The sequence below is a fragment of the Halyomorpha halys genome, unplaced genomic scaffold (assembly GCF_000696795.3).
Source record: "Halyomorpha halys isolate HHAL.00 unplaced genomic scaffold, Hhal_1.1 Scaffold142.1, whole genome shotgun sequence".
Lineage (NCBI taxonomy): Eukaryota > Metazoa > Arthropoda > Insecta > Hemiptera > Pentatomidae > Halyomorpha > Halyomorpha halys.
In genome coordinates this window covers 459,027-469,406 of record NW_027113471.1, presented here as the reverse complement: position 1 = coordinate 469,406, position 10,380 = coordinate 459,027, and the positions used below count along the sequence as shown (strand labels likewise).

At 32.6% G+C, this 10,380-nt stretch overlaps 1 non-coding gene across 1 annotated transcript; it reads left to right on the top strand.

Annotated features, from left to right (window-relative positions):
• Positions 1-107, top strand: LOC112211282 (U6 spliceosomal RNA). Its single transcript, XR_002945527.1, has one exon. It is a non-coding gene; the product is annotated as a U6 spliceosomal RNA (small nuclear RNA).
• Positions 108-10,380: the final 10,273 nt, after the last annotated feature.

The window sequence follows — 10,380 nt, the reverse complement described above, 5'->3', positions numbered from 1 at the left end:
GTACTCGCTTCGGCGGTACATATACTAAAATTGGAACGATACAGAGAAGATTAGTATGGCCCCTGCGCCATGCCGACTGCCCTACAGTATACTTTAATAATGTGGCTCTTACCCCTGTAGAACAGATTCGTTATTTTGGACTACATCTTGACAAACGACTAACCTGGAATCCTCACAAAAGACTGAAAAGACAGGAAACTGGACGCAGATTCCGACTATTACAGCACTTATTAGACAAACGGTCAAAACTTACAACTCATTACAAAAGACTGATCTACATGACAATAATAAGGCCAATCTGGACATACGGAGTTGAGCTTTGGGGCTCCACTAAACCTTCGAATTCCTCTCGTATCCAATCTTTACAATCCAAAATCCTTCGTAAAATCCTCAATGCTCCTTATTTTGTTACTAATAAAACCACCCATAAAGACCTAAATGTTCCTTATGTAAACGATCTAGCCCGAACCCGATATTATTCCACCCAAACCCGCTAGTTTCTAACCTTGCTTCCTCTTCCATTCCTGGCAATCCTCCGAGGCCCCTGAAAAGAAGATGGCCTCGTGACCTTATATTGTAAACTGTTTTTAGAGTTCTACTACTGGGTAGTTTCTCTACATCCTGTATCATACCATTATGTCATTATGATCAAATTTACTTGTTGTATTTTTTATACAGTTGTAAATATCAATAAATAAATTTATAAAAAAGAAAAAAATGTTTATAAAGGCAGAAGATACAATGACTGAGGAAAACTATCTGCTAGGTCAGAGGGATATATCTTGAAGATAGGGCGAGGTGTGGAGGGGCGATATTGATATAAATGAAGCCGCTGCCACAGATGGAATCAGAGGAGTCGACGGAAATAGCCCGGGGACTGAGGCCGGTAAATCATGGGGCCCCAGGATCCCGGGGACGATTAACTAAGGAGACGTGTTCGGGATTGTAAAAAATCCTTTGGAAGGAGTTAGATGTTTTATTCATTGCGATAAGACTTTCTATTAGAAGCAGTAAGTCTCTATTGATCCCAATTACAGGCGATCCATCCCGGCGATTGTTTCCCACTTTGGAGGATCTCGCCCACCTGCGTCTGGATTAAAGTTCTTTTATTCAACGAAGGCCGCCGCCGCCTCTTGCCTTCGCTTTCCAGATGGAAAACCATAATCTACGCCTCCCTGATTTTTCATGATCTTTTTTTTTTTTTTACTACTACAATTTTTCATTTCTAATATTCTCTCCTTTCTTTCCTTCACGAAAGCCGCGTCCCACGAAATAGTAGAGAAAATCGCTTTTCTTTTTCCCAATTTATCCCGAAATATTAAACTTCCACTGAACTTGCCAGATTATTTCTGCATTTCAGAGATAAAGAACACTATATCCATTTTTATTTTCAACAATCTAGTATTGTTGAACATTTTCATCTGAGTTAGTCACTTTAGAATTCCTTCATTTCATAGAATGTTTCTTGGCTTAAAGTTATTAACCTATAATAAAAAACAATCCTGTCATTACTATAACTCATATTTATAATTGAGGCACTCAATCGTAAAAGATGATTTCTGATATTTATTATGAATTCAAGTTTTTAGCTTTTTATAACCCTTTATTACTGCTTATATAGATTTTAAAAAATATGTATTTTGAATAGATAATGATGATATTAAGTTATAGTGACTCATGGTTAAAGGTAATTCGTTGTAATTAAGAATCACTTTAATACAGTCAAAGTTTTCATTTTGCAATTACCATGGTTTAAGACCGAGTGCCTTATAGTACAAGAGCCGGGAAGAAAAAAAAGGCAGTTATCTCACCCCAATTTTTTATTACTTCAATAAAAACTAGGTATAATTACTAGTCAAAATTGACGAGTCTGCCAAGTATAGATAGGGGGATCAAAAAATGACGGCTATTTCAAAACCTTAAACAACCATTGATTTTTCATTCGGAGCTCTATATCTTAAAAACTAGTTCTCGAGATACAGCTTTTTAAAAAGCAAAATTTCTTAAAATCTACTGAAAGATTAGTAGTTAGCTAATTTATTTTGAGAAATCTATATCTCAGGAACTATGTGACGTACAGAAGTTTATGACCTTTACCTTCGTAGGAATAGTAGTTTTCATAGTATTTGCTAAAATAAATTGATTTATAGTTGTGCGGACAATGAATTTGATTTATGAAAAACTTTATTTCAGAAACCATTGGACGTACTGATGTCTGCCAGCGCTCAAATTAAAGAGGTTAAATTTACTACAAAATAGTTACTTATGTTTATCTTTGTAGGAGTAGTAGTTTTATGATATTTGACAAAATAAACTCACAAAATGTTAATTTATAGTTGTTCGTATAAAATTTTGGATTTTTGAAAAAAATATATCTCTAGATCTATAAGATGCACATATGTCTGCTAACACTCAAAATAAAGGAAATTTAACTTACTATAAAGTAGTTGATGACACTTATCTTCGCAGGGGTAGTAGTTTTTATGATATTCACATATGAATATAAATTTGGCAAATGAAAATTTGTCGGAACGACTATAAATCAAGTTTTTTAGCAAATTTCATGTAATTCATATTACTCCTACGAAGATAAACATCATAAACTACATTATAGCTCATTAATCTAGCTTTAATTTTAGTGCTAATAGACATCTGTACGTCAAATGGTTTTTGAGATATGAGTTTTTCAAAATAAATTCACTAACTACTGATCTTTATGAAATGTTGCCCTTTAAAAAGCTATATCTCGAGAACTATTGAACGTAAATAGGTCTATTAGGGCTAATGTTTCAGCAAATTTACTCTTTTTTAAATGATGTTCTTTTAGATTTTCTAGTGTTGTTCCTACTTTTTAATTAAGATATAGAGCTCCGAATGAAACATTAGTTTTTTTTATCGCTTTGAAGCAGACTCATCAGTTCTGACTAGTAATTATACATAGTTTTCATCAAAGTAATCAAAAATTGGGGTGAGATAACTGCCTTTTTTCTCCTCTTTGGCTCTTGTACTATTACTTCTAATGTCTTCATCATCCTCATAATCGTAGTCATTCCCTCTTCTACTGCTGTGCGGTATGAGTACGCCGTTTATAGAATCTGATCCAAATGTCTCTCTCTTGAACCAGTTCACTTCTCCTCCAGCCCATTCCTCTTTCCTGAAAGCCTCCCTTATTCTGTCCTCCCAGGAGATGTAAAGCCTTCCTCTGGGTCTTTCCCTTCCGTGGTATCGTAAGTCTTCTGGATCCATCCTAAGGTGTCCAAACCCCTAATGTATATTCAGGGGCCTATTAGCTTGTATGTTTTACGTGAAATAGATAAAGTGATGATGACATTCAGACTGAAAAAAATTTAAATAATGTACTTTTCAAAAGCTTCTAAATCCAATTAGAACCTTCTTCCGTCAATTTAAAAACCGACAAGCACAACGTACAACAACAGTAAATTTATTAAAAAAATAATTTTTATTTATTATTATTATTTTTTTTAAATTTAATTTCCGCCCACTCTGTAGCGTATTATTTCACTTTTTAAACTTTTTCAAACACATTTGTCGTCACCCACTTGTAATGTTTCCTCTTAAAAAACATTTTGTCATCATATTTTTAATTCGGAATCAGGCCGTTCGTGGCGCAGAAACTACTTGGCGGTTTGATTTCAAGCTAACAGATTCGTTTAATGTTTTATCCTTCTTTTTTTCCCCCCTATCTTTATTTTAACCCCCCCCCTTCTTTTCCTTACCCACATTATTAGTCATGTTCACCATATATTATTATTGTCATTTTCAATTTTTTTTTTCTATTCATTCTTTTGTTTGACTTAACTTTTATTTTGCCGCTTTATCTCATATTATGGTTACATATTTCAGTTGTTACATATATTTTATTTTTCTTTCCATAATTTTAATTTTTAAATAATTAATAAACTAATATTCATGTTTCTTTGCATTATATATTTTCATTTTTATTTTATTTCCTTAATTATGTTATTTTACCTACTTATTCAATTACCTATGTATACATTTTATTTTCCACTTCTTTCATCACTTTATTTTATTAATTCCATTCTGTACAATTATTTACTTATGTCATTCTGTTTATATTTTCTATATTCATTGATTGTTATCTTGTTCTGTTCTTAGCCCTGAGGAAGGCTAGAAATTCTGGCCAAAACGTTGACACAATTAAATAAGTTACTTCAACTTATTTGTGTTTTATTTTAACCGCACCCCCAACCATCTTCTCCTCGTATAAGCCATCCACGGTCAACTATCTCTCATGATAAATTATTTTTCAGATGACTGATTCATTTGACCGTTTTTACTTTACCCTGAGGCATAGTTAACTGCTTTTACTTTACCCTGAGGTATTGTTAATTGTCATTTCTTTGTCCTGAGGCACAGTTAACTGTTCTTACTTTACCCCTCATTGATCAATTGTGATTACTAGATGGGAGATTATTAGTTGATCGGATGCTATTAATTAAGGAAGATGATCTGAGTGGTGGTCAAAAAAGGAAGCTCAAAATAGTACAACTATTTATTTATAATTTTTTGTATATACTTGTAATATGTATATATACTTAGTACTAATATATATAATAGTTGTTTGTAATTTTATTTTATTTTATATTAGTTGTAGATGATAAAATAAAAAAAAATCATATATTATAAGATCACTCGACTATGGCTATATCTTATAAGATGTAAAAATTTGTCTAACCATATCTATGTATTTAGAAACCCAATACAGTTGAGCAGCACAATTTTTGTGAATAAAGTTTCTCCTACGTTTCGCCCCACTTGTAGTGCTTCAACTGGGCTGGGGTGAGGGCAGGAGTCACGGATAAGGAGACCAAATATTCATATTTTATCCATGAGCTCTCAGGCCTGCAATATAGGACCAAATATTGGTATATTATAATATTGTTTTGTAATATATTGATCCCATCTGGAACATATATATACCTTTATTCATCGAAAGTTATATGCTTTTAAATGTATTAATATTATATATACCTTTAAAGGGGAGTTACTACAATAACTTGTTGGTTGAAAATCCATCATTTTCTAAACATTCTGACCGACTTTCTGACCAAAGCGAAGATCTAGGGAGTAGTCCATGAAATTCTACCTTTTCCTAAACATTTTAGTAACACTGACCTCTTTAGGTAAAATGTATAACCACTTTTGAATATAATAACCTCGTTGAGTATTGTTTTACCAAAATTTCTGTGTTTCAAAAGTTTCATGTCGGTTCTATGATCTAAGCTTGCTAACTTTTTGGATGTCCTTTTCTCCCTGCCGCTGCTTTTCTCTCGGTAACAACATCTCTGCTCCTCTTTGATTGATATCCTACAAAATTAAGAAAATGCAATGTTGTGTCTTTTACCTATTAAAAAAGTTTCCTTTTTACAAAACTGTTTGGTCCATGTTTCATTAATGACAATGACACATTGCAAACAAATCTTGGAAAAGACTTCGAAAATGTTTTCTGATGCCCAATTTTATTTAAACGTACAACAAATTGTATCCACAACGTTTTAATATATTTAGGCTTTTATCTATCTATTTTAATTTCACTCTGGTGTAAAAACTGGAGAATCAAAATAAATCCTGACAAATCCCACCAGGATCACCTTTACTCTCCGTCGTAAACCTCTGCCCTCCTGTCCTACAGTATCCTTTCTAAATACACCACTAATGCCTGTTAAACAGATTCGATACTTAGGACTCCATCTTGACAAGAGACTGAAGAATCCACACACAAGACTGAAACTACAAGAAACTGCTCTTAGATTCCGATTGCTACAACACTTACATGGCAAACGCTCTAAACTTCCCATTCACTACAAAATATTAGTATACACTACAATAATCAGACCAATTGGACATATGGAATTGAGCTCTATGGCTCCACCAAACCAACTAATTCTTCCCGCATCCAATCGTTACAATCCAAAATCCTACGTAAAATCCTTGATGCTCCTTATTACGTCACAAATAAACTCATTCATAAAGACCTTAACATCCCATTCGTTGCAGATTTGACCCAAAACAGATATGCGTCTTTTTATTCCAATGCGTCTTTCCATTCTCTTTAACCATCCTAACCCATTAATTCTTAATCTTTCATCCATAACAATCCCTGATAATCCTCCGAGGCATCTGAAAAGAAGATGGCCACGGGACCTTCTAGTTTAAATTAATGTTTGAAGTACCACCAATGGGTGGTTCCTTCTCAAGATTTTCAAGTGTATATGAAACATACTACATATTTACCTATTGTATTATTTTGTACAGTTGTAAGTTACATTAAATATATAATAAAAAAAAAATTCACTCTACAGTGGATTAATCCTTATCGCGAAAACGTACACCCTTGAATCGTTATATTATTTTCTTTCATCTTCAGCTTGAATAGTTATTTTGTTAAATCTGTTATTTTTTTTTTTTTAACAAATAACAGTTATTAAATTTGTTAAATATTTGTTGTTTTTTTTATTTCTCTCATATCTACTTTTCTATTTTTACGTGTCCTATTGTAATTTGTTTTATTCATTACTTATTATTACTTCCTGAGATATAAATCCAAAAATCGTATCTAAATAACTAGAAACCAACATTTTGTGTATTTTGGAAAATATTATAAAAACTACTACTCTTATGAAGAAAAACGTCATAGATTATTTTATAGTCCAATTAACCGGCTTTAATTTGAGGGCTAATAGACATCAGAACGTCACATAGTTCCTGAGATATAGATTTCTCAAAATAAATTAACTAACTAATCTTACTAATCTTTCCCTAGATTTTAAAGAAATTTTGCTTTTTAGAAAGCTATAATATCTCGAGAACTATTGGACGTAAATAGCTCTTTTAGGGGCTAATATTTTAGCAAATTTACTCTTTGCGAAAACGTACTCCCTTGAATCGTTATACTATTTTCTATCAACTTCAGCTTGAATAGTTATTTTGTTAAATCTGTTATTTTTCTGAACAAATAACAGTTATTAAATCTGTTAAATATATGTTTTGTTTTTATTTCTCTCATATCTACTTTTCTATTTTTACGTGTCCTGTTGTAATTTTTTTTATTTATACTTATTATTGTAGGTTATGTTATAATTATTTTTCTATATAATTTTATTTTCACTTATATTTACATAATTTTTAAAACTAACTTAGTTAACTTATTTGTATCTTATTATCCTGCATTGTCGAAATATTATTAGTTGTTTTGTATCTTTTTTAGCCCTGATGATTCTCTACTAAGTGGCCGAAACGTCGGCAAATAAATAGTGACTTATTTTTTGTTCTTTTTAGACCGCACAATATCTTATTTTGAAGAATACGGTCAATCATTTATACATATAATAAAAATTTATTGTTGTAATTTTCGCCTTTGATGGTGGTAAGTGAGAATTCTCTGATCCACTAGATTTTTTATTTGTGGCGACCCTTGTGCGTTAGTTGCGTGACTCTTTGAGTGAAGTGGTGTTAAACCTCAATTCATATGATTGTGCCACATTATAAACTACTGGATTTTTTTAAACGGTCCCCATTTTTTCCCCATTCCTACCTTTATTGTTATATTCCTCACTACCTCGCTAGCAAGATGGCGGCTAGCAATGTGTCCAGCATCACTAATAAGTGATGAATTTGCAGTTCCATTGGCGCTCCTTACCTCAACATCTCGTGAATAATGCAAATCGGTAATGGCATCCATTAGTTCTGACTGAGTGATGAAGAGGTCAGGTCTGTTCCTTGTGGAAGCTTTCAAGTATCCTCAACACTTAATAGAAAAAATCTGAATTCTAAAACTTGTGCTTCGTTTTTATTAAACCTAAATAAATGACACTTCAATAAATGTAGTATGATCTCGGGAATCCCAACTTATTGCTACAGGGGGTGTTCGGATTACTGAAAGTATTAGCAAAAATGGTTTAAAAAATTCAACAATATAAATGTATATAACTAATTTTATTTACTTCAAATTTTATTGGAAATTTGACAGTTTGAAGTTAACTGCAATCACATTAAAGCTATTCTAATGTATTACAAAGTAGTTTATGGCGTTTATCTTCGAAGGAGTTGTTGGCATGATATTCGACTAAATGAATTCACTAAATGTTGATTTATAATAATAATTATCTCGGATTTTAAATCTCAGAAAACATAAGACATACAGATATCTGGGTCTTACGTACATCTTATGAAGCTAGAGATATATTTTTTCAAAAATCCAACATTTTATATGAACAACTATAAATTAACATTTTGTGAGTTTATTTTGTCAAAAATCATGAAAACTACTACTCCTACAAAAATAAACATAATTAGCTATTTTGTAGTAAATTAAACTGGCTTTAATTTGAGCGCTGGCAAACATCCGTACATCAAATGATTTCTGAAATGAAGTTTTTCATAAATCAAACTTATTGTGTGAACAACTATAAATCAATTTATTTTAGCATATATCATGAGAACTACTATTCCTACGAAGGTAAAGGTCAGAAACTTCTTTATAGTCCATTAAACTAGCTTTAATTTGAATGCTAATAGACATCTGTACGTCTCATAGTTCTTGAGATCTAGATTTCTCAAAATAAATTTACTAACTACTAATCTTTCAGAAGATTTTCAAGAAATTTTGCTTTTTAAAAAGCTATACCTCGAGAACTATTGGAAGTAACTAGCTCTTTTAGGACTAATATTTCAGAAAATTGACTATTCTTTAAATAATGTTCTTTTAGATTTTCTAGTGTTGTTGGTAGTTTTTAAGATATAGAGCTCCGAATGAGAAATAAATGTTTTTTTAAGGTTTTAAAACAGCTGCCATTTTTTATTCCCCCTACCTATACTTGGCAGACTCGTCAGTTTTGACAAGTAATTATACATAGTTTTCTTTCAAGTAATCAAAAATTGGGGTAAAATAGACTTTTTGAGTTTGTCTATCACGCCGTTTTTCAATTTCAGGCGCTTTTTAAATATTGCTGGATTTACACCTTAAAGTCTCCTCTTCCCGTTTGAAGCAAATATTTCAATAGTGATACAGGACTGTCGCTCCCTGGGAGTCCTAGTGGGGGGGTCCGGCCGGGAAGGATTCCTTTTTTTTTCTTTGTGTATGATCTACTATAAAATTTTATTTAAACACAGGTTCCCATTATGCAATAGTTGCCCCCATTTAGGGTGTGGTAAAAGGTACAGTCCTAAAGTCTTAAATATAGCCTTGATATTTCAGAAATGGAACATACATACATGGTTGATGCCTTAAAATAATTAAATAAAAAAATTGAAAAACAATTTAGAGGTTTTTGCACAACAATGGCGGTTTCCCACCACTGTGCTTCGGCCATCGTACTGAGAGTTGTGGTTGACGATATCAAACTGAGCCCATTATTATTATAATTTTAATAACATTATTGAAATTTACAACTGTATATTACATAATACATTTAGTAAATATGGTCTTAGTTAAAATGGAGTGTTACAGGCGTGAAGAGCAACTACCCATTGGTAGCACTCTAATGACATTTTACATTAGCTGGTCTCCTGGCCATCTTCTTTTCAGACGTCTCGGAGGATTGTCAGGAATAGAAGAGGATGCAATGTTAGAAACTAGAGGGTTTGAGTGGTTAGAGAGTTTATAATGGAAGGAGTGATATCTGGTTCGGGCTAGTTCGGTTACACATGGAACATTAAGGTCTTTATGTATGATTTCATTTGTGACAAAGTAAGGAGCATTGAGGATTTTTCGAAGAATTTTGGATTCTAAGGATTGAATACGAGAGGAATTCGAAGGTTTCGATGCCCCAAAGCTCCAGATTGGCCTTATTACAGTCATGTAGATCAATTTTTTTTTGTAATGTAATGAAATTTTAGAACGTTTGTCCAGTAAGTGCTGTATTAGTCGAAATCGACGCGCAGTTTCCTTTCTTTTCAGTCTTGTGTCTTGTAAGAGTAGCATTATTAAATGAAACTGTAGGGTAGTCGGTAGGTTTACGATGAAGGGTAGAGGTGATTTGATGGGATTTGTTGGACTTTATCTTAGCCCTCCAATTGCGACACCATTCTTCGAGGGCTGGGATATGGGATATTTTATTTTTATGGTATAAAAAACCTTAAATGTCCAACAGCCCGAATCATATTTATTACAGTCCTTCGGTCCCCAACTGCTATTTAAAAGTCATTTATTAGCGCCATTGTGCTGGAATTAATGGATTGTGAACTAAATTCAACCGTTGAACAGATTACTAATCAGAGTTAGGGCGCGACCACCACAATCCTCAGCGGGCGATTGATACGGTCGTGTTCAATACGACGGCCCATTTAATTACTTATCTGCCTTTGAATACTAAATAGAATAAAATTGAATAATATTCA